Source organism: Macaca mulatta, chromosome 1 (genome assembly GCF_049350105.2).
Source record: "Macaca mulatta isolate MMU2019108-1 chromosome 1, T2T-MMU8v2.0, whole genome shotgun sequence".
Lineage (NCBI taxonomy): Eukaryota > Metazoa > Chordata > Mammalia > Primates > Cercopithecidae > Macaca > Macaca mulatta.
In genome coordinates this window covers 72,228,402-72,253,784 of record NC_133406.1, presented here as the reverse complement: position 1 = coordinate 72,253,784, position 25,383 = coordinate 72,228,402, and the positions used below count along the sequence as shown (strand labels likewise).

The following is a 25,383-nucleotide window of genomic DNA, read 5'->3' as shown; positions in this document are numbered from 1 at the left end:
GAAGGCTGGTCAGAGGCAGAACTGGAACCCTTGTGTCTGCACAAGAAGGCCAACAAGTCCTTTGCTGCTTCTTTTATGCCACAACAGTCTCAGGGTGCTGTGCTCAGTTTGGTAGCATAGTGATGTTAGAGCAACAAAATATATTTCCTAGTGTCTTTCCACTAGAAAAGACACCAAGCACGAGGCCTCCCATCTCCCAGGAAAGAGCAAAAGCCAGAGTTTTACATTGAGAGCCTGAAGGCATTTTCTTATCTTTAATCCTAATCCTGTTTGGGTCCAATTTCAAAGAGATTAAGAGCATGCACTTTAGGCCTGACAGACTAGGGACCTGATCATATCTTCCTAGTTGTATGACCCTCAGTGAGACAGGTAATTTCTTCATGCCTCACTTTCCTCATCTAGGAATGGGGGAGTGCTTTCCACACTTTCTGGAACACAGTCAGGCACTGCCTAATGTTTTCTTTGGAAACCTAGCGCGTCTGTACAGCTATTTCCTTTAAAATGTGAGAAAGTTGATTTCCCTTCAACCTTTTCTTTCCATCACTTTTGCATTGCACTCGGCGTTTTCTCTAATTCTTTATAGTTCTAGAGATTGGCAGATGCTCGAAGAAAATCAGAGTCACTACGGATTTATTTATTTTATTTCATTTTATTTTTTTGAGACGTAGTCTGGCCCTGTAGCCCAGGATGGAGTGCAGTGGCGCGATCTCGGCTCACTGCAACCTCCGCCTCCCGGGTTCAAGCAATTCTCCTGCCTCAGCCTCCCAAGTAGCTGGGACTACAGGCGCACGCCGCCACGCCCGGCTAACTTTTTGAATTTTAGTAGAGACGGGGTTTCACCGTGTTGCTCAAGCTGGTGTCGAACTTCTGAGCTCAGCCAATCCGCCCGCCTCAGCTTCCCAAAGTGCTGGGATTACAGGTGTGAGCCACCGTGCTTTTTGGTTTCCAGTTCTCTTCCCCAAGAGGCCAGGAATTTTTGCATGAGTTGCCAGACACTGAAGTGATTTGGGACAGCACATTCTGTGACAACGACTTCAAGGCTCTTTTTCAACAAAGGACTGGAATCTTAGCAAGATAACATATCCCAAGACATGTTAGCAATGCAAAGGACCACAGAAATCTAGACAAATTCTTTAATTTTACAGCTACAGAAACCTAGGATCTCAGGGGCTGGGATACTCCTCAGTTATCCAATCGGGCAGGGCCTAAAACTCAGGTTCAGTCTCCTGGCTCCAAGCTTTTTCCATCATACCAGCTGCGTCTCATTAACTCCACCTCCGAAAGTGCTAAGGAAGTTCCCTCCCAGTGCCTACCCAAGCAGGGTGGGGCGATTCTGTGGCATGGAACAAACCGGGAAAACGACATTTTCCAACTCTCAGCACAGAGGCTGCTTTTTATCATTCCTAGGGGGCAGGAGGGGGCAGGGAGAGAAGGCTAAGACACCGGGTCCAGTACCCAGAGGTTCTAGGGAGAGATCTTTGAGATTGCCTACTTGGTGAGGCCACCTTACTTTCTCCTGGTCTGTTTTCCCCTGTGGGGTGGCTGCATGAGGCGTCCTGCTTGGAGGGTTCCCCAATATAAGGTGGACTGTCCTTGATCTAGGTCGGGGTGGGCAAGATCCTGCCGCCATCCCGTCTCTGCGGTCCTCGGAAGTCTAGGTGGGATCTTCCTTTCCTTGCCTCTTTCTTCCCAACGGCGGGAGCGGCACAGGGTTGGGGTGGTTGCGGTCGCCTCGCTCTCTCCACTTCAACGTCTCTTACTCCAGGGAGTTTCATCCGGTCCTCCGTCCTCGGCCCCCACCTTTTAAAACATTTTCCAAAACTACACCATTAAAAGTGCGCGACTTCTCCGGGCCTGCAGAAGGAGCTCCTGCAGCCCGGCATTCCTCGGATTCCAGCGCTGTGACGTCCCCAAGGACGGCGCGCCTCCAGCTTGGGAGCTCTGGAGCTGGGGCTCCACGTTTCAGCGCGCGCCCGCGGCGCCCCCGGCGCGCGCCCTCCCGGGCCGCATTCCTCCCCGCCCCCGGCCGCGCGCCCCGCGCTCCCTCCGCCTCCAGGCCCCCAGCGCTGCCGAGCCCGGCTCTGGGGTGGGGGAGCCGTGGCCGCCGGCGCTTGCTCCGTCCCCTCCCACTCGCACGGCCCCTTCCTCCCTCCTCTGCCGGCCGCTCGCATTTCCTGCCGCTCTGGCTCTCCCGGCCCCTCAAAGTTCTTCCCAACTTTTTCTCCGTGGAGTGAGCGCAGGGGACGCAGACTCGGGGGCAGGTTGCTGTGCTCCTCCGGGCTCGGCCGCCTGCTCTGCTGGCTCAGGTCCTTGGGGAGCCCTAGACAGACACAAGTGGCCACTGGCGCTCCTTCCCCTCCCAGCTGAGCCATCCTCCCCGGCCTCCTGGAACGGGACAGCCAGTGCTTAGGTTTTTCTCCTTTTCTTCCCCGGTGCGCCTCTGCTCCGACTCTCGCGCCGGGATCGCGGCGGAAACCTCCCTCCCCTTTCGCCTCCTGCGGCTCCTTCCCTTCGCCCCTCCTCCGCCAGCCACTGGAATCAATTCCGTGGGGAATCGGGGCTTCGCCGCCGCGAAGGACAGCCTTTCCGCGCGGGACTCCGGGGCGCCACGGGGGCCATGTAAGCAGGTAAGCCCCGTCCAAGCCGGGGAGTCGGGCCCGAGGTTGGAGGCCGCCTCGGCGCTCCGGGCGCCCTGCAGATGACTTGGGCAGACGCTGGCAACGCCAACTTGCGATTGGCGGCCCGGGACGCCTGGCAGGGCAGCGGGGGCGCTGGGTGGCCGGGCCGCAGGGGTGTTATCTCGCGGTGGGAGCTGCCCGTGGTGAGGCGCAAAGCTTGTCCCGGAGCGAGCTGGAAGGTGAGCGCCGTCTGGGGAGTTTGTGGTTAAACCCACACCCTCGTCTTCTCTCTCCCTTCCCTTCTGCGTTTTGGGAATGAGAGAGGGCCTCGGAGGGGCACCTGGAGATACCTAAACCTTGGGGGCTAGAGGATGAAAGACGAACGACGTCGCGGTCGCTGCAGCGGTAGGGGGACGCAGCTGCCCGACGCCCCCAGTTACCCCCCCACCACCACCGGGAAGGGATCTTGAGGCGAGCGGAGTTTTCCTGCCCTCTCACTAGGCCTCAGTGGTGCCACCGAACTCCTGGGCGTCGAGGCTCCTACTTGGGTGGTCGGGCTGGCTCGTAGAAAAAAGCTGTGGTCACACAATTTCAGATCAGGTCTCCACCTCAAACTTTTCAAGTTCTAGGTATTAACAGCCTCTCCTTCCCCACGTGACCCCCAGATCTCGGGTTTGAATACTTGTAAATGGGTTTTACACCTTTTCGTTTGGAGAGAGCAGTGAGGTAACGCTGCCCCTACCTCCCTTTTCCTCTCACTTCCTTCAGTTCCTGTCCTCCAGCCCCCTCATCCCCACCTACAATTTCAGAGATTGTAGGGTTTCCGCTTAAGTCTGGGGACTGGCTGTCGCAGGTTCTTTGTGAAGGTGAGAAATCTCTAGATTGCAGGCGCGGGCAGTTACAGAGTTTCCACCAATGTGTTAACTTCTTGAAATGGATTAGTTTACTCATTCATCCAACAAACCCAGCTTCCACTCTGCTAGAAACAGGGGATAGAAAGATGCTAAACGAGATCACAGGGCAGGAGTCTGCAGCCTAGTGGAGGAAACCTGAAGGCAGATGAAGAATGATAATGCGTGGAAGATGGGTTCTGTGAGAGTCTGAGGCGAGCTTGGTCCTGGTGAGGCGTGCACTGCGCTTAGAGAATGGAGGTTGTGCTCATCTGGAGGGTGTATTCCAGGCAGAGGAAACAGCTGGTGCAGAGTGAACACAAGAAGGACCGAAAGTTTCCCTAGCCATCTGGGGGCCCAAGGGGCATTTATGGCCATGTTGGTGCGGTGTTGCTGGGATAGCATTCTCTCCACCCCCAATATAAGAAATTAATCTAGGAGTGCGTTAGCCACTGATGGGAACCACAAGTAGCTTCCAGTGGAGCCAAGGCCTCCCTCTTTGGATACACTTCCATGCCTGCTGCTGTTTTACCACAAGCAGCTGTTGTATGATCATCTAAATTTTAATTGGCCCATGCTCGGTTTCGTTAACATGGTATTGATTATTCTTCTTTTTTATCCCCCACATTCAAACAATGATTCCTTTTTTAAAAGGCTGCTTGACAGCCATAGGTGTGGTAATATAAGGCTTTACGGACCTTGTATTATAAAGTTACCTAATTGTTTGGTGATGGGGTTAAAGCTTGTGCCATAGAAATGACAGCCTTAATGAGCGGGAGCTGAATGGCATGATGCCCTTTTTGCCCAGTCTGAATGGGTGGCCATGTGGTGCAAAATTAGTTCATCTGTATGTCACGAAGTTTGTTATACTTTTCTCTACTTTGAAGTCATTACTATTGCTTTAGCACGCACAGTTGTAAGGACTGTCGTTCTTCTCTCTGAAACTTTATGAAAATAGAAAACACTATCTTCTTGCAGATTTTTGTAGCCTAATGGCCCAGGATTCAGCAAATCCTGGCTAGAAAAGTTACTTACAATGCAGTAGCGTTCTGTACGTGGTTTGCCTTTCAAGGGTGCCTCTTCACTGGACTGAAGTGGTGCTGTAGTATTGTTCCTAGTGGCTGAGTCCTGGCCGAAGTGGCAGACATCCAGCTTTTGGTGACCTCAGGCCAGTACATCAGAGTAGGAAGAACACAGTGACTTCCTACACCTTTGGGTGTTTATCCAAGCCCCTCGACCAGCATCTTTTCTTATCTCAAGAACAGCCCCTTCACAGAAGGTTTCCTGAAGGTGTGGGGACCTGCATGAGAGACATGGTTGAAGAGAAGCCCTTTCCCGCGAATCCCAGGCATTTGCCCAGTTTCCATCATTGGCTTCAACATGTAATTATTATTAACACTTGAGTTATTCAGGTTTGTGCATACTGTGTCACGCTGGTAGCTGTACTAGAAAGAACAGTTAGACTTTTAATAGGGAAGCACCATAAGGAATTCAGAGAAAAATCAGAATTTTTAGAATAATTCTTACTTGCCCTGGACGTATGGGCTAAGTGTCAAGAACTATGAGGACTTTTTATTTTCCAGTGCCTTCCTTCCTTATTAGAGGTTTAAATTTGCTCCAGGGAAGCAAACATCAACCCTTTGATTGCATATTATAGCCCTCCTGGGTTTCATATTCTTGTCATTTTTGAGCAAGGATTTCGTCAAATTCTTGCATTTGAGCTTCATTACTTAGTCACCAAATGCTGTGTTTTTAAAAAATTCATTTTAAGCCTCAGAACAGTGCTGTGAGCTTTGTTAGAGATAATGCATGAGAAAGAGATAAGATGAAATACTTAATTAGCCAATTAAGGAATGAGGGAAAACAAACACTAAAGCTTTGGTAGGGAGGAAGTTCAAGTTAATGTCTAAAATACGTTTTTGGATCTCCCCTTACGGATTTAATTTGATTTAATTAATACTTCCTCTGTATGCATCTCACCGACGGCTTATTGAATGGTCCAAGGGGTATGTGTGGTAAGTTCTATAGCTTTTCCTGGCTGTCGGTGTGCTAGAGCAGGCGGTCCAGGTTTGGGAGTTTGAAATATAACTAGGTTGGAATTCCAGCTCTGCTATTTTTTAGCTGTGTGATGTTGGATGAACTTCATAGCCCTTCTGAGCCTCAGTTTCTTCATCTGCAAAATGGATCTGATAACATTTAGCCTCTCAGGATGTGTATGGAGAATTCAGTGTCATGCTGTATAACAGCACCTCACACAGAATAGGTCAAGGATGGCTATTTATATGTTCAAGGACTTGTATGTGGCCATGAATGTTCTCTTTGTGTGTTATTTTTTCAGCAGCCTGAATTCACATGTGTGTAAACATACACATAAAGCTTTGTCTCTAACTTTTTTTTTCAGTCTATTGGCTCAAAACAAACATGTTGGCTGGCAGCTGCCATGTGGCCCCTCCTACAAGAGGAAATTGAGAGGTAGGGGACCAGGCAGTAGAGAAGTTTGAGGAGGGAAAGCCACTGAGAGATTAGAAGGGCAGAGAAAAAGATCTTTTTCCCTCTATAATTCTTACTGTAATCAGGGCCAGTATTTTATGTAAGGATCCTTGTATTTCTAATGTTGAAATCTAGTTAAAGAATGTTAGGGTAACTCTTGCCTTTAACAAGAGTACAAAAGCTAGCTGATATATCTTTGCAGCCTAGTGAAGCCCAAATATAAAGAGTAAACTGCAATACTTCTTGTGTAATGCCAGCCACTGGTTATTTGAACTTTAATGTTGTCTTTCATCTGAGAAACCTAGAGTATTTGACAAACATTAAATTATTGATCTTCATATCAACCTCAAAGTGCAAGGGAATGTTAGAAGAAAGGAACAATGTTAGAACAATGTTAGAAGAAAGCATGTGTTCTTGAAACAGAGTGGCAAAGAATTGGTTAAGTCTTTTCTGCAGGATGGCATGCAGGCCTGGAGATCATATGAAGGTGTCCTACCCCTTTGGGGAATCAGGGGCAGAGAGCCCAGGAAAATGCAGGCCTGACCTGGATTTTTGCAATAGGAGGGGAGAGGAAATGTATCTTGCCCAGACCAGCAGTGCCTTTGCCATATATTGCATGCATGCTGATTATGAAAATAATCTTATAATTATTTATAATTCTGAATTAAAGGATATGATGCAATGCTTGTGGATGAAGGACACAGAGTAGCTGTGTAAAAGGTAATAGTGAGTAAGTGCCTTTTTGTGTGATAAGGGTCGTTCTGGCTCTAAGTTGGGTTATAAATGGCATATTAACATTGTTTTACTTTCCTTTCCTTTTTCCTGTTGGTTCTGTATTTCTTGACTTTTCTTCCCCTGTCAAGCTTTTGTTTGATTTTCTTCAGAGTCCTTGCAATTGGAAAAAACATTTCATAGCCATTCTTAGATCAGCCTTACATGTAAAATTTGATATGTGGTTGATTTAGCTTAGTTTCCTTAGGGGCTAAATTAGGCTTAGGTCAAGAGTTTCATCCTAAGCCTGGTCAATTAGTTTGACCCAGAGGACTACTGCACATCCAGAGAGCCGTAACCCTAGCTGGCCATCCCATAAATGCTTTATGTTGGTCAATAGGGAGGAATCTAGTGAGAAAATGAGAAAGGAATCCTTTGGTGATGTAGCATTGTCTCTAAGTAGTAAAATATCCTCTTCACATTTAGATTGTTTGAGATTTTAGTGCTGAACTGTATTCCTAAGTTAAGAAGCCTTACCATGTGGGCCACTGACTTGATCTGCTTTGCGTTACACGTTTTGCGCTCACAGGGAAAAATTACTTACAGTTGAAAATTAGCCAAAGTTCCTAATGCATATTTTTGTATGAAATGTGTACTTTACTTCTACTTAATTTCCTTGTGTCTTTGGAAATTCATCTCTGGGGGTTAATTTGTTCACACTGCATTCCTCAAGTAATTGGGGCATTAGCCGAAGCAGTAGATTGTCAACCTCCAGTGAGTATCACCTGCAGGGCTTGTTAAACAAAGGTTGCTGTTCTTCCCCAGGCCTACCTCCGTTTCTGGATTCAGCACATTTAAGGTAGGCCTGAGAATTTCCATTTCCAAAGAGCTCCCGGGTGGTGCTGATGCTCTTGGTGTTGACCAACTGCATTTTGAGAAGCACTGAGCTGAGAAGTCTTGTTTGGTTCCCCCACCCCTGTTCCTCAGGCTTGCTATGGGTGTCACTTTTTCACTGCACCGGTTTGAATGATTCCATTCCTCGTTGCTTTAGAGCTGCAGAGAGGCTCGGTTAATGGCCTCGTATCCCTAGCCAGGTTCATGTAAAGCACTAATTAGATGTTTCCATGTTACTGGATCTCCTTGGCTATCATCTCCAGTCCAGACCTCTCTGCTTGCTACCAAACAGTTGGGTTTATCTGGTGCTTATATTCATTTGAGTGTCTGCTATACATGCCAAATCCTACCTGTCTCAACTTGAAGTCTCCAGTTTCTTGTCACAAAATGTACTGCTTCCAAATTACCTATCTCAGTGACATTGCTGTCTATTGAGTTAGCTGCTCAAGCCAGGCATTTGGAGTTTTCTTCAACCTGTCATTCGTAGCACCCTCAATCCATTTTCTCAAACCTCGGTAACAAATCCCATCAGTCATTAGGTCCTTTGAGTTTGAGTCTGTAAAAGTATTTTCCATTTGCTCTTTGCCCCCCATCCTTACTTCCTCTTGAGATTGTTCCAAGAGCATTGCTGTGGTTTGAATGTCCCCTCCAAAACTCATGGTAAAATTTGATTGCCATTGTCAACAGTGTTAAAAGGTGGGAACTTTAAGAGGTGATTAGGAGGAGCCTTCATGAAGGGATTAATGTCAGATTTGTTATCTCAAGAGTAGATTGTGATAAAGGGAGTCTGGCCCCTGGTGCCTTTCTCCATCTTCTGTGCTTGCCTCTGCCTTCCACCTTTGCACCATAGGATGACCCTGGCCAAATACTAGCACCATGCTTTTGGACTTTTCCAGCCTCCAGAACTGTGAGCCAAATAAACTGCTCTTTTTATAAATTACCTACTCCGTGATATTCTGTTATAGCAGCAGAAAATTATTTTTATTCTTTCAATGCTACAAAAAGGGTTTTTGAAATCACAAATTTTTGAAGATTTTACTCTTTTGAGTACTATTTAAAGTCTTTCACTTGTTATTTCCCTTATCATATGGATTCCTGACTATCTTCCCATCCCCATCTGCTGCTCTTTCTCTCTCTCTCCACTAGCGCTCCTAACACTTAGTGGTGTTTAATTCTCCTCTCCTTTGTTACATTCATACCCAGAGTGGCCTTACCCCTTCCTGCCTGCTTAACCTCTTTGTGGTCAACTAAAGCTCCACCTTCACTCTGCTTCTCTCCACTGAAGCCTTCCTTCCCTTCCCTTACCTTCCCATTCCCCTTCCCCTTCCCCTTCCCCTGCCCCTGCCCCTGCCCTTCCCTGCCCTTTTTTCCCTTCTTTTCTCTCTCTCACCTCCCCTTCCCTCCTCTCTTCTCTCTCTCTTTCTCTCTCTCTTTCTTTTTCCCATTCCTTTCTTTGTCTTTTTTTTTTTTTTAGATGGAGTCTGGCTCTGTTTCACAGGCTGGAGTGCAATGGCGCGATCTTGGCTCACTGTAACCTCCACCTCCCGGGTTCAAGCGATTCTCCTACTTCAGCCTTCTGAGTAGCTGGGATGATAGGTGTGCAGTCACCACACCTGGCTAATTTTTGTATTTTTAGTAGAGACGGGGTTTCACCATGTTGGCCAGGCTGGTCTCGAACTCCTGACCTCAGGTGATCTGCCCAGCTTGACCTCCCAAAGTGTTGGGATTACAGGCATGAGCCACTGAGCCTGCCCTTTTTTTTCTTTCTCTCTCTTTCTTCTTTCTTTGACAGGGTTTTGCCTTGTCACTAAGGCCGGAGTGCAGTGGGGTGATCATGGCTCATTGTACCTCGACCTCCTGGATTTAATTGATCCTCCCACCTCAGCCTCTCAAGTAGCTAGGACCACAGGTGTCAGCCACTATGCCTGGCTAATTAAAAAAAAAAATTTTGTACAGATGTAGTTTCCCTATGTTCAAGCCCAGGCTGGTCCTGAACTCCTGGGCTCAAGCGATCCTCCTACTTCAGCTTCCCAAAGTATTGGGATTCCAGACGTGGGCCCCTGTGCCCAGCCCATTCCTTACTTTATAGTCCCATAGCACTTTGAAATTACCAACATTAGTAAGTTTACATATTATACCTGTTTACCTTCCCGTCTCCTCTGCTAAGTTAAAAGCCTCTCTGGTAGGGATCTTACTCAGTTCATCTTATGTGGAGATTGGGTAGCCATAGCTATGATGATGATGATGTTGCCATTTTGCAGATAATGAATTAGAGTTGATTATTTTTAAAAAGTGTGGCCGCGTACAGTGGCTCACGCCTGTAATCCCAACATTTTGGGAGACTGAGGCAGGTGGATCACGAGGTCAAGAGATTGAGACCATCCTGGCCAATGTGGTAATAAAACCCCCGTCTCTGCTAAAAATTAGCTGGGCATGGTGGCGTGCGCCTGTAGTCCCAGCTACTTGGGAGGCTGAGACAGGAGAATCACTTGAACCTGGGAGGCGGAGGTTGCAGTGAGCTGAGATGGCACCACTGCACTCCAGCCTGGGAGACAGAGTGAGACTCCATCTCAAAAAAAAAAAAGTGTTATAGAATCAGTGAATGAATGCATTTCTGAAATGCTGACTTGAGGGATAAGAGCCCAGCCTAGTTTGTAATTCATTATTTATTCTTTGATAAATAATTACTATGCTCTGGGAAAATTACATCTTGTTAATGACTATATGTGATTTAAAAAAATTAAACAGATATCAGTATGTATTATACATATCTTATTTGTTCATTTGAGGAGACAAATTCCATTTTTAAGCTATTTTCTGAAGTTACTCATACTATGGTTCTTAATATTGTTTTGCTATACTTGAGTACTTAAAAAACATGGTAATTTTTCCTCTCATTTTCAAGTCCAGGAAATGTTGTAGATCATGGGAGAATAAATGTCACGGAAGGGTTAGGAAGCAGGAACATTTCAGGGTTAAGACCTAAACCTTTCAGATTTGGATTTACTGATTAGAATATACTTAATTTCTGGCCGGGCTTGGTGGCTCATGCCTGTAATCCCAGCACTTTGGGAGGCCGAGGTGGGCAGATCATGAGGTCAGGAGATCGAGACCATCTTGGCTAACACGGTGAAACCCCATCTCTACTAAAAATACAAAAAATTAGCCAGGCATGGTGGAAGGCGCCTGTAGTCACAGCTACTCGGGAGGCTGAGGCAGGAGAATGGCATGAACCCGGGAGGCGGAGCTTGCAGTGAGCGAGATCGCGCCACTGCACTCCAGCCTGGGTGACACAGCGAGACTCCGTCTCAAAATAAAAAAAAAAAACAAAGAAAATAGAACATACTTAATTTCCTTCCTATGCATTATTTTCTTTTGTATCATATATAAAAGAGAAAAAGGCAGCATCCCCCATTATTCAAACTCAAAGTTACTAGTTTTTACAGTGAGAGAAAGATGGTGAGACCCCATGACACCACGTCAAGGCAGATTTGCCAGCTCACTCATATCCAAGACAGTCTGTTCTACTTATAGAACTATAGTAAGCAGCAGTGATATCATTGATATTTCCCGCCCCAAATCACAAGCTTGGCTCTCACCATTATTTTAGTTCCTAAGTTAAAGGGATTAAGGCAGATTTCATGGTCATGAAAGTGAATTTGTCATGAATTACGTATATACTTCAGCTTGATGTTTAAAGTTCTCCACAAATGATTCCCAGGTGGGCCTCTGATTTCTTCAGATTTATGTCCCACTATTCCTCAGGGTTATGCCAAACTGCAGGTGTTTCCTGAACAGGCCCAGTCATTTTCCACCTAATGTGGTGCTGTTTCCTTGCCTAAGAGTCCTAACACTCATCATTGCCTATCAAAACCATCCCTCCGAGCCCTCCTTCAATACCACTTTCTCTGGGCAGCCTTCCCTAATTGCTCTCTGGGTCAGGCCCCCTTGCCATTCTGGCCTTGGCGTTGACCTCACTGTGCTCTGTGTCCTGGTTAACCTGCCTCATCCCCTCATTGGCCTGTCAGCTGCCTGGGAACTGCCACTGCTTCACTCCCTCACGTCCTTCCCTGTAACTGTCCATGCAGGTCTGCCTGCCCCTTGCCCAAGAATACCCTGTGAGGCTTGAGGCTGCCCTTCCTGCGTCATTATGACAGACACCCGTTGTGGCACCACTTTGTGTAAGCTGTCCCTTCTCTTGGTGCGGGCACCAGTCTACCTTCTATGCTAGAGTCTTTTCTAAGGTATGTCTGATATTTTAACTCTCCTGCTTAAAATCTTTCTTGCCACCATATATTGTTTACACACACACACACGTGCACACACACATTTTCTTTTTACCTTTACTATATATATAACATACATGCATACATATATGTGTGTGTACATATAACATACCAACATATGTGTGTGTGTATGTAGTAAAGGTACAAGGAAATACCAGAAGGATAGACACGAAATACAAGGTATGGTGGGCAGGTGTGGAGGTGAGGACGGACATGTAATACTGGTTTGTTTCCTAAGCTGAGTGATGGAAACGTGTGTTTATTACATTCTCCCTTCTGAAATATTTCATTTAAAAAACTGCTTATGATTAAAGTACACACTCTAGCAGAACACTCAAGGCTCTGCATAGCTCTTTTTTTTAAAATGTAAGCAGAAAGTCTCATTTATTTTTGTCTGAAGCACACAGGAGCTCACTCAGCACAATACAATAAGCCGAATCATACACATACTGAGAAAAAAAATGTTCCCATGAATACATATGTATATATTCTTAAGAGCAGCAATCAGGAGTTTAACGACAATGTAAAGTGGTTTTCTCTAAATAATGCTTTCTGATGTGCTTTTGGGTAGGAAATGGACAGGTAAATCACCATCACGTAACAGATGAGCTAAGAATAACATCTGTTACCCAAGTCACTGGAACCCTGTGGATTGTGAAAGCCCTCTTGGAGTTTACATTTAATTCCATCATTGGCCTGGTTGACTTCTACATTTCGCTAAATTTGGACAAGATCAAGAAACTAACCCCTCAACTCTCAATCTCTCACACTCAGGGATGTGGGAGGGAAGGGCAGGTGAGATCAGATGTGAACACAGTCAGGGCTCTGCATAGCTCTTGATGGCACCTAACTTCCTAGCCTTGTCTGGCCTCTCCCCTAAACATCTCTTGGGTCCCTGTGAACCTTCTCCAAACATTTCTCAGGGTTGAAACCTTGTTGCTTTGACTCATGCTGTTATTGTTACTTCCTGCCCCCACTCCAGTTCTTTTATACATCCGATCACATAATAATGTTTCTGATTCTTTAATGTTTATATGATTTTTTTGTCTTTTTTGGAGGTTTTATCTAATGTTTCCTTTTCATTATTAGGGATAATAATATCCCTAATAATAGTTACATTATCATTGTCATCTTCTCTACCTTCCTATAGTACTGTAGTGTTTGCTTATTTTCACACGTTTGGAGACATTTTGTAATTTATTTATCCTTGGGTTTATGGCATCTGATGCAGAGTACATGTTCAATAAATGTTTAGGGAATTGATGAGTAGTAGATATAAGAGAAATGTTTTTAATTGAAGTAACTTTTTAAGAGTGTGTCCAAAAAAACTTCAAAACAGATTGAAAGGAATATTTCTTGGGTTCAGTATCTGAAATTTTGTTTGTAAATCTAATGGATTTACACATGGATTTCCTACCTCAAACCCATGATTTGTATTAGATACTCTTCTTCTGCTTTTCCCATTTGCTTTATGCTGGTGGATTTTTTTTAAAATAAATAAATAGCTGTTCGTGCTCCTCATCCTCTCTTTTCCTCCATCACCATGGAGTAGCTTCATGGTTTCTGTAGTAGTATCTGTGGATGTGTGTGAGTCCCAGTTGGGAAGCAGCTCTAGGCTGTGAAGTGGTACCACTTGTACAGAGTGATTTCTGCCACCAGCGCTGCTTGTTCTGGGGTGGAGAAGTGACACCTCCATTTAGAGGAGAAGCTGCAGAGTTTATTTTTGTGGCAGACATGTCCCCTTGAAGAGCTGTAATAACCATAATAAAGGAGGATTATGCTGTATTAGGTTTATGAAGGGTGCACCAGTCTGTTACCAGGGTCAGTGGTGACAGCTCAAGCCAGCAATTAGGTTTCATTTAAGACTCCAGGAGGCAATTAGCATTCCCTTCTGCCCAGGAAATACTGTGATCTATTAGGCCTATTCTTTTGCATTATACGTTTTGTAAAATGTGCTTTAGATGATGAAGGTACACATTTTTTGACATATAAGCAAGTCTTCAATTTTTCATTTGAAAAATGGGGCTGACTTTTAGACTCCCTGTGTGTTTAAATCCGTGGGTTATAATGACTAACATCCTGGGTGGATTGTGCTTTTTAAATCAGTACATGTTTAAAAGATCATATATATTCTTTTATTCAAAGGTAAGGAATTTCTTATGGAATATTATATAATTATGTGATCTATGAGGGGAAAAATGGGACTGATGTGAAACAAATTAAAACTCCAAAATAATGAAAGGACATCTACCAGTCTTAATTATATTCTTTAGAAAATTATTGTTTTACTTAAGAAGTGTCTAAAAATAAAGGCTGGAGAGGATGATTTGTGCAGTGCTTCTGCTGAGCAGCTGTTTGGTTGTTTTTAAAATGAGGCTTGTTTTCTGAGTGCCAGGTTAGGTATGAGTGTGTACTTTGTGCCCCTTCATCCTTATGAAAGTGTTTAGGAATTTTAGCTTTGTCCATGAGTATGCAGTAATATTTAGTAGTTATTCAAACCGGTTTCCTCCCTCCGCCCTTCTTCCCTCCTCCCTCTTCTTTATTCCTTTTCTCACTCCTACCCCCTCCCCCTTCTTCCCTTCCTTCCTTTGGAATAAATTCGCTCAAATAATAATAAATTATTCCTTTGGAATGAATTAGTTTGGAAGGTTCTGATAGATTAATTACCATATATGTGTTCAGCATTAATATATTTTTGGGTATGATAAAAGAGAAATGCACAGTGAGCAGCACATCAGGCCAGAAATGCAAAGACCACCTATTTCCATGGGGCAGTTAGGCTATCTCCTTATTGTTTGGTTCTTGGTTTGCATTTTTTTCTCATTTGAAGATGATAAAACTATAATAGTGACTCAGCACAGTACTTTGAAATCTGTGTATGTTGACATATTAAAGGCTCTGAGAAGTTCTGCTGTAAATGAAAATGTTTCAAAGCTAAATTCATTTTAGTAAGAATCTTTAAAAAAAAAAAATCTATGTTATGGGACACCTGTAATATGGAAGGGCATTAACAGTAAATGGAATGCCTACCAGAGAAATCTTGGTTTAGAAGGTACCTGGAATAGAGAAGACATGTTTGTGGTCTTTAAGAAACTCAACATCTAATTTAGACCATGTAGTGACTTAGATCGTTAAAATGATTAAACATTTAAAGTCATCATTAGCAGACCAGAATTAACTTTAATTTTTTAAATAGCTAGACTTTTGTGTTTTGTAGCATGTAACAAGAGCAAATTCAAAGCAAAAGATCAGGAATTATTCACAAAACCAATTTTCAAGAAAAGTTTAAAGAGCAGTAAGCATTTAGTTTAATTTTTTGTCTTTATAGTACATTGAAGAGTAATGTTCAGTTTAAATTTGAGGCACTGTGGCAATCTCATCCTTCAAAGAAAGATTCAGAGATATCCATTTGTCTGGCTTATGGAGGCTAGAAAATGTGATTAATATTAATATATACACTACGGAAAAATCTTGGTTCTGCAAATTCTGGCCTTCAGCCCTCCGTCTCCCCCACTTACTTAGAATACTGCCAAGAAGCAAGCAAGCAAGCAGGCTAGGGAGGTGTAAGCCACTGAGAGCTTTAGAAATGCCATTGCAATTATTTTATTAATAGCTGCCTCTGTTCAAATTGTTTTGTGTAATTGGGCACGTAACAGGCATTGTGAATATAAATAATATGAACAGCTTTTCTCCACCATGGCCTCTTTAGTTATGTCAAGCTAATTTGCTCAGTATTCTCTTCATCAGTTTTCCCCACTCCCATCTTTGGCCTTTTATACAGCAAAGCTTTATGTATAGAAACCGCCTCTCTGCTATAACCTTTAAACTTGTTCAACATTATGAAAGGGATGTTTTTATCTGTAGTTTATCCTTGAGAAATGTGAGAATTAAAGAAGTTATTTGCTCAGTTCTCACAGCTAGTAAGTGGAATAAGTGGCACATGAACCCGTTCTCTCTGATTCCACAGCCCAAGTTCTTTTTTATTTATTTTTTATTTTTCATTATACTTTAAGTTGTAGGGTACACGTGCACAATGTGCAGGTTTGTTACATATGTATACATGTGCCATGTTGGTGTGCTACACCCGTTAACTCATCATTTACATTAGGTATATCTCCTAATGCTATCCCTCCCCCCTCCCCACACACCACGACAGGCCCCGGTGTGTGATGTTCCCCACCCTGTGTCCAAGGGTTCTCATTGTTCAGTTCCCACATATGAGTGAGAACATGTGTTGTTCTGTCCTTGCGATAGTTTGCTCAGAATGATGGTTTCCAGCTTCATCCATGTCCCTCCAAAGGACATGAACTCATCCTTTTTTATGGCTTCATAGTATTCCATGGTGTGTATGTGCCACATATTTTTAATCCAGTCTATTATTGATGAACATTTGGGTTGGTTCCACGTCTTTGCTATTGTGAATAGTGCCACAATAAACATACGTGTGCATGTGTCTTTATAGTAGCATGATTTATAATCCTTTGAGTATGTGCCCAATAATGGGATGTCCATAGCCCCAGTTCTTAACCACCACGTCAGGCTCAGAAGTCTGTGTAGGTCAAGTACATGTGTTCCTTCTTCCTTCCATTCATTCTTTCCTTTTGTCTATCCATCAGCTTGTTTAATAAATGCAGTTTGATGTTTTTGAAAGTGGAGATGTTTTTCTGTGGTCATAATCTTGAAAAGAATCAGCAACTAATAACGTAGCCTTTAACCCCATGTGGCTGTTTAGCATTTGAAATGTGGCTAGTCGGAATTGGGATATTGCTGTCAGTGTCAAATACACATGGGACCTTGAAGACTCGGAATCAAAAAAAAAAAAAAGTAAAATATCTTATTTTTTTTATTATACGTTGACATAATATTTTGTGTATATTGAGATAAATCTGTTGTCAAAATTAATTTCACCTGTCTTGATTTGCTTTTCTATGTGACTACAAGGGAATCGACAATTACATATGTGGCTTGCATTTATGGATCACATTGTATTTCCTTTGGACAGCACCATCATAGATGGTTATCAGACTACTCTTAGGAGCCCTAGTTCTTCAGTGATGCCTAAGGGGACTGGAGGAAAATGGTTAGAGATAGAAAGTAAAAGTAGTTATAGGCGATGGTGAGATGTAAGCCTGATGACACTTCGACGACCAGCAGAGAGAGACTAATATTAATTGGCATTTAGTTCCTGTAGTACTTACCATGTACAAGTGCTTTGTCCAGCACTTTAAGTGGATTATCTTTCTAGATCCTTACAACAACCCTGTGAAGTAAGCACTATCATTGGCCTATTATAGATGAGACGACTCGAGCTTAGAAAGGCTAAGTAACTTGCACAAGATCCTACAACTAGTAAATAAATACTAGTTAGGTATGTAACGTCATGGCATGCAAATACTAGTGAATGCTGGAGCCTAGTGTCAAATCTGGGCATGAATCCAGAGCTTGTGCTTATATCCACCCTTCATCACCACTTATCGAAGGCAGAAAGGAGAACATTACCTAGACCTGATCTGCAGCAGCCCTTCTGCTCATTAGTATCTACTGGGGGTGCCCATTATTTTCTCCAGCAGTGAAAGGCATTATCTTTAAATTAGGGAATATAGTAAAAACCATTGATGTTCCAGGAATGAGCTCCAGTTATCAGGAAATAATAAAAAATCAAACTGAACGTGTTCCATTTACTAACTCACGGTTGTCCTAATTAGAAAGATATTTAACAGAAATTGTTTTTAGAAACTTGAAGCATACTTCAGATTCTTTTGTAACTGAGAGACGTGGATATATTTCATAGCAAGTACAGATTTTGTAAATACAAATATTAGAGATTTTTTCTCTCAGTGTATCAGCATGTTTAAAAAATTGGTATAAACTTAGCCACAAACTTATGACTGGCTATTTAAATTTTTTTCATGTTTTTTATAGGTTGATGCAAAAGTAATCACAGTTTTTGCTGTTAAAAGTAATGGCAAAACCCACAATTATGTTGACATCAATCTAATAGTTAATGTTCGTATATAGACATAATTTCATAGTGGTAATTTTATACACTCCTTCATAATATATACATAATTTGTGTATTTTTTTATTTTTTTGAGACAAGATCTTGAGATCCTCCTACCTCAGCCTCCTGAGTAGCTAGGAATACAGGCATGTGCTACCATACCCCAGCTAATTTTTTATTTTTTTGTAGAGACAGAGTATCATTAGGTTACGCAGGCTGGTCTCGAACTCTTGGGCTCAAGTGATCCTCCTGCCTCAGCCTCCCAAAGTGCTGGGATTATAGGTGTGAGCCACTATGCCCAGTTAACTTGTGGTCTTAATAACTAATATTTGTAGCATCTTTACAATTGATATACTATAAATCCTCTTAATAATTTTTTAAAAATGAATTAATTAATTTTTTAAAGACAAGGTCTTGCTCTGTTGCCTAGGCTGCAGTACAGTGGTGTGATTATAGCTCACTGCAACCTTGAATTCCTGGGCTTAAGCAATCCTTCCACCTCAGCCTCTTGAGTAGCTAAGACCATGGGTATATGCCGACATACTCTGCCAAATTTTTTTATTTTTTGTAGTGACAGGTTTCATCATGTTTCCCAGGCTGGTCTCGAACTCCTGGCCCCAAGTGATCTCCCCCACCCCCCCGGCCTTGGCCTTCCAAAATGCTGGGATTATAGGTGTGAGTCACCATACCTGGTCTTTTTTTGTTGTTGTTATTATTGGAAGTATACACATTTTACATTTCTTGCTGTCGCATAGAAGATGATAGTGAAGATGATTCACATTAATAAATTTTTGCTGTTGAATTTATTTTAGGATAAATTATGAGTGAGATATAGTGAACATTTTTGTGATTCTTGAATCATACAGATGCAATGGAATTTCTAACGTAGGTCATAAAGATAAATTCATTGGCAACACAGCTTTACCCTCAGATGGGTGAGGGTCTTTGAGATCTTGCTTTCATACAATGTTTGATGACAAGGAAGTGGATTATCCCAGCAAATACTTTTTTTGTTTGTTTGTTTTTTGAGATGGAGTCTCACTCTGTTGCCCAGGCTGGAGTGCAATGGCATGATCTTGGCTCACTGCAACCTTTACTTCCCAGGTTCAAGCAATTCTCCTGCCTCAACCTCCTGAGTAGCTGGGATTACAGGCATGAGCCACTAGGCCTGGTTAATTTTTTGTAATTTTTAGTAGAGATGGGGTTTCACTATGTTGGCCAGGCTGGTCTTCAATATCTGACGTCAGGTGACCCACCCTTCTCAGCCTCCCAAAGTGCTGGTATTACAGGTGTGAGCCACCACACCCAGCCCAGCAAATACTTTCTTCTAACTCTTGCTTTTGTCTGTTTTTTACAGTTGCCTTCTCTAAAATCTGACGAAAGAATTGTTGAACCCTAAATCATACATGTGAAAGGTTGAATAGTAACCTTTGCACTAGATTTACTTTTGTGATAAGTGTTCAGTTATCTTTATGTCATTGAAGCAGACAAAGTGTGTTGGATAGAAATATTTCTGTTATGAGTATGGTATGTAGAGAATTGCTGAAAAATGTACTTATAAAGAGGTAGCATCTAAACAAGAAATAAAAGATGTGGCAATGTAGATGTAGGTGCAGATGAAGTATAAACACATACTTCATTGACAAAAATAATTATAAATGATTATATCATTTTCAATTTCTGGTACTCATTGGCTTGCTTTATATCGATATCTTTTGTGTCTACCTATTATTTTTTATTCTACTTTTTCATGAGCGTTTTTCAAATATATGTTTGCTATATCCGCTACTATATAACTTGTCATGTTTTGATGACAAGTTATTGTCATCAAACTAACTGTTGTATTGTGAGCTTTTGCTATGGTAACAGAAAAGGTTCCAACATCTTGCTGGCTTATAACAACAAACATTTATTTTTTGACTGTATTATGTGAGTGCTGTTGGTAGGCTTGGAGGCTTGACTGGGCTCAGTTCAGCTCCACGGTGTTCTCTCACTCAGGGATATAGCCTGAAGGGCAGCCCCTGTCTCAGACATGCTGTTCCCATGGCTGAGAGTGGTAGTGTAATGAGAAGCATGTAACTGCATTGAAAGCTGTTGTGCGAGGGAATGGTGGATAGGTTGTGTCTTCACATCCCATTGGCCAAAGTATATCACATGACCAAGCCTAGAATCACTGGGTTGAGGACTTCCACTCATCCCATGTGATTCCCAGACAAGTCACAGGGAACTGGATGGGATATGTTATAGGAACGGAGCAAAGATTCGGGATCAATAATTCCATCTTTTATTATACCACGATTGGTTATTTAACCGTTCTCTTGTGACTTGATATTCGAATTTTCCCCAATTTTAACTATTACAAAAAGCATCACTATAAACATTGACGAACAAGTTACATTTATTTTACTTGGAGAGTATTTCATTAGGGTTTAGTTTCCAAGGTAGGTTCTGTGGGTTAGAGGCATGAATTGCTTGTAGATCTTGTTACATATGGCCAGATTGCTCCCTGGAAAGACTATCAGCTTATAGCACCGTATCAATCTTTAAGTTTACAACTTTTCTCACATCCTGCTAGCGCTGGTTTTGAAATTTTCATTTTGTTAATTTCATAACTGCTTACCATTTAATTTTTGCAATTACGAATGATGGTATTTAAAAAATATTTAGAACTAATTATATTATTGATCTATTACATTGAATAAAACAAGAGCCACTTGTAATTTTCTTACCTTGTTTTGAAAATCATTAAAAAATACAAAAAAACCCCTCATTTTCATCCTCCTTGTTTTCTTGGCCCCATATTTTTCTCAATATAGTACTTTTTTTTTCTTTTGAGACAGAGTCTCACTCTGTCGCCCAGGCTAGAGTGCAGTGGCGCGGTCTTGGCTCACTGCAAGCTCCATCTCCTGGGTTCATGCCATTCTCCCACCTCAGCCTCCGGAGTAGCTGGCACTACAGGTGCCCGCCACCAAGCCTGGCTAATATTTTTGTTTTTGTATTTTTAGTAGAGACGGGTTTCACCGTGTTAGCCAGGATGGTCTCAATCTCCTGACCTCGTGATCTGCCCGCCTCGGCCTCCCAAAGTCCTGGGATTACAGGCGTGATCTACCTCACCTGACCTTTCTTTTTTTTTTTTCTTAAACCACTGAGCTTTTTATTGGCCTCCTGCTCCCCAAAGTGTACCCTGCTTCTGCTGGCTTAATGTCTCAGAACTTTGGTGGTGTTGGTCTCAGATACCACTTTGCCACTCACTTTGCGGCGGGTGGTGGTCTTTTGAACGGTTTGCATGGAGTTGCTGCTGTCCATCACCAAGATTGAAGATTGAAGTCCTCACCGTTTTCCAGCAGGCAGCGGTAGGTGGTGATCCTAGCCTCCGGCTTGACCTTGATGTTCAGCAGGACCTCGCACTCCTGGGCCTGGCGCTGCCCCTCTTCCTGGGTCTGTGCCAGCTCCGATGCCAGGTGCAGCAGGATCCCGTTGAGCTGCTCCATCTGCAGGGTGTAGCGGACCTCCACCTCCCTCAGGCTGTTCTTCAAGCTGGCCTTCAGATTTTTTGTGGAGTCCAGGTCAGTCTCCAAGGACTGGACTGTATGTCTCAGCTCCGTGAGCATCATCTCAGCAGCTCCAACCTTGGCGGCCTGCATTATGACCACTGTGGTGCTCTCCTCAACCTGCTGAGACCAGCACTTGTCCAGCTCCTCTCAGTTCTTCTGAGCCAGCTCGTCATGTTGGGCTCGGAAGTCTGCCATGATCTTGGCGAGGTCCTGAGATTTGGGGGCATCTACCTCCATGGTCAACCCAGAGCTGGCAGTCTGCGCTTGTAGGCCTTTTAGTTTGTCTTCATGGTTCTTCACGAAGAGCAGCTCCTCCTTGAGAGCCTCTCTCTCTGTCTCCAGCTGCAGCCAAGTGACATTGGTGTCATCAGTGACCTTGCAGAGCCCATAATGTCGCTCTCCACAGACTGGCGCATGGCTAACTCTGTCTCATACTTGACTCTAAAGTCATCAGCAGCAAGACCTGTGTTGTCAATCTGCAGAACAATGCAGGCATTGTCCACAGTATTTGCGAAGATCTGAGCCCTCAGGTCCTCGATGGTCTTGAAGTAATGGCCCCAGTCTCTGACCTGGGGTCCCTTCTTCTCCAGGTGCTCCCAGATTTTGCTCTCCAGCCTCCGGTTCTCAATCTCCAGGCTCCTCAGCCTGTCCAGGTAGAAGGCCAGGAGGTCTTTCAGGCTTTGCATGGTCTCCTTCTCATTCTGGATGCCTCCTATTCCTGCCAGATGCCCAGCCATCCCTGTGGCCAGGCCCCTGGACCCCAAACCATCCCAGAAGCTGGTGGAGCAGGACACAGAGATCCGGAAACCAGAGCCCTGGGCATCTGCATAGACTCTGGCCACGCTGTTGGCCAGCTGGATGGCTGGATGGAGCCCAGGGACCGGTAATTGGTGGAGAAGGTGGAGAAAGTGGTGAAACTCATGCTGTCCGGGGAGGAGAGTGAAACTCATGCTGTCCGAGGAGGGAAGGACCCAGGCGTTGCTGATGACCTCAGTATGCTACTACTTCAATACATATTTATTCTGACATTAAAATAAGACAGTGAAAAAATAAAAATAAAACATACTTGATACGAGGTTTTATAACTTTTATCTCAAATCAAATCAAATCATAGTAATTATCACTACAGAACTGAGTGAGTGGTCAAACCTGCTCAGATGGCTGAGTTTTGTTTCATATTTGAAAGTCTTAAGAGGGAATTTATTTATTGCCCTGTTGCCTAATATTGGATGGCTTTAATTCCATGGTTTTCAGAATTGCCTATTGACATATGGTTTACCTACAAAATACCACCTGAAACATAAGAACTGGTCTTTCCTAAAGCTTTCCCCCCACAAACTGTAAATGAAAACTTTTTATTACTGACTGTATCCTCTCATTTGGTTTACCTTACGAGTGTCATGTTGCCTGCTGTTACACTTGTCTGTGGCTTCTGCTTAGAAATAATGGTGTCTAGACAGACCCATAAATATCCTGGGTTATATTTCCTCATTTAAGGCTCTGAGACTTCACAGCAGGGGCAAGAAGACTTGCAGGGCAGACACGAGAAATCTTCAGGCCACTCGATTCAGAGTCCATTGGCAGAATAGGCAGAGAATGTGCGTGTGTGTGTGTGTGTGTGTGTGTGTGTGTGTGTGTGTTAGGCTGGGATGTAGAGATGGGTTTTGGAAATGATAGTTGGGTCTTGAAACTACTATTGAAGTGCAAATACCTCCTCCTTCATTTGGCGGAGAAATGTCAAAAATCCTCAGAACGGAAGAACCCATTCTCTTTATTTTGGGACACAGCCTGGTAAAACTTGTAAGAAATTATTACAACTCTGTGGGAAGCAAGTGCAAGTGTGGGAGAAGCAAGTTGATGTGTGAAGCAGACGTCAGTGTGTGAACCAGAGTTTGTTTGAACAGTAGTAGTTGCGGCAGAATGTTAAAAATGTGAGTATTAAGAGTATTAATGATGTGACTATTAAGGCTCGGATTAGTGTTGAAGAAATATGAACTTGAATAGATTTGCTATGAAAGTCTTTGGATTTTTTTTTCCTGGAATGGATTTTATTTCTATTTCAGTTCATTTTATATGAGTCTCCCTGGAATTCATTGCAAATTTCTTTTGAAAGGTAAGGACTCATTGATTTATGAAGTTTTGATTTTTTCAGAGGTAAATATTTGGGGAAAAGTTGGTACTGAGGTTCGGAGTAAATGGGAATGAGGGTGTTTTATATTAGTATAGAAGTTAAGTAATTACAGAATAAAAGCTTTTAAATATTAATACAGTAAAATAGGATGCTTGTTTGTATTGAATTGTTAGATATCTTGTCCAAATTTATAAAAAGAATGTCACTACTGAACTCTTAAAGATTGTCATGCCCATTGTAAATATTTTCGTAAACTGCTAATAGTTTTGACAACAAAAGGAGTGCTTATCTTTGAAATATATTCTCCTTCTCTGAATTATTTATTTTGGGAGAGTTGAGGCTAAGGGTGTAAAATGTATTATAAGGCCAGGTGCCATGGTGCACGCCTGTGATCCCAGCACTTTGGGAGGTCAATGTGGGTCGATTGCTTGAGCCCAGGAATTCGAGACTGGCCTGGGCAACGTGGCGAAACCCCGTCTCTACAAAAAATACAAAAAGTAGCCAGCATGGTGGCGCACCCCTGTAGTCCCAGCTACTCTAGAGACTGAGGTGGGAGGATCGCTTGAGCCTTGGAGGCAGAGGTTGCTGTAAGCTGAGATCCTACCACTGATGCACACCAGCCTGGGTGACTGAAGGAGACCTTGTCTCAAAAAAAAAAAAAAAAGAAGAAGAAGAAGAAAGAAAGTATTATAGATTTATAGAGCTTTTTGGTTAGGGGTTGATCACTTATGGGACCCTGCACTGTGTTGCCCCTAAAGAGTTGGTGTTACCACTTATTACCCCTAATGAGTTAGTGTTACCATGTTCACTCCCTAGTACTTTCTCCTTTCTCTTGCATTTTCCTTCTATTCCTTTTTTCTTCCCTCCTAGCCTGAATGTTGGCCTACCAGTGAAATCTGCTTATGGCCTAACCTGATGGGTAATTAACAGACAATATGTTGTAGTCGACCTAAGAAGGCCTGTGACTGTCAGTCTGTTTTAACATACCTGCATCTATGAGGTATCTACAGTCAGCTCTGTTTTTCTTAAGTAGAGGTTTATCCATCACCAACAGTGAATGTTCAATGCAAGGAATAGCTTTTTAAAACATATGGCAAATTTGTGGTTCTTTAGAATCCACTGTCATATAGTGGTTAGTACTTTTTTTTGAGACACAGTCTAGCTCTTTCGCCCAGGTTGGAGTACAGTGGTGCCACTTCGGCTCACTGCAACCTCCACCTCCCAGGTTCAAGCAATTCTCATGCTTCAGCCTCCCAAGTAGTCGAGACTAAAGGCATGTGCCACCATGCCTGGCTAACTTTTGTATTCTTAGCAGAGATGGGGTTTTGCCATGTTGGCCAGGCTGGTCTCAAACTCCTGGCATCAAATGATCTGCCTGCCTCAGTCTCCCAAAGTGCTGGGATTACAGGCATGAGCCACCGTCCCCAGCACGTGTTTGTTGATGTCCACAAGTTGTTAGAGGTTGTTTATACGGAGGATGGTAGCCAAAACTCTGTTCATTTCTCCCATGTCTCTATAGAAGGAAAACCTGTGCAGCATACTCTATTTTGCTAGTGTACTCAGTTGTCAAACAGATACCCAACTTGTGTGTGACCAATCATCTTTTCTCCTTCACTCTGCTGCTTTGAAGACCTTGGTCTCTGAAACACATACTTTTGGTCAGGTATCTATGACATAGGGATTAGGACCCATCTTCTTGACTATTTTTGGCAGAGAGACAGGGTCTCACTCTGTCATGCCCAGGCTAGAGGATAGTGGTGTGACCATAGTTCACTGCAGCCTAGAACTCCTGGGCTTAAGTGATCCTT

At 43.3% G+C, this 25,383-nt stretch overlaps 1 protein-coding gene and 1 pseudogene across 4 annotated transcripts in view; one reads left to right on the top strand and one right to left on the bottom strand.

Moving 5' to 3' along the window:
- Positions 1–1,314: 1,314 nt before the first annotated feature.
- The window catches only part of PTPN14 (protein tyrosine phosphatase non-receptor type 14), a 204,797-nt gene continuing 180,728 nt past the window's right edge, over positions 1,315–25,383 (top strand). Inside the window, exons 1-2 of one of the 3 annotated variants that reach the window (XM_077986828.1) lie at positions 1,315–1,495; positions 2,530–2,627. The gene's annotated coding sequence lies outside the window, so the exon portion shown is untranslated. Of the gene's footprint in view, positions 1,496–1,895; positions 2,628–11,681; positions 11,848–25,383 lie in introns of those variants that run through there. The other 2 variants (XM_015116347.3, XM_028853190.2) reach the window with 2 other exon arrangements.
- Positions 21,011–22,528, bottom strand: LOC709292 (keratin, type I cytoskeletal 18 pseudogene; annotated as a pseudogene). Its single transcript, XR_013412160.1, has one exon. The product of XR_013412160.1 is annotated as a keratin, type I cytoskeletal 18 pseudogene (transcript).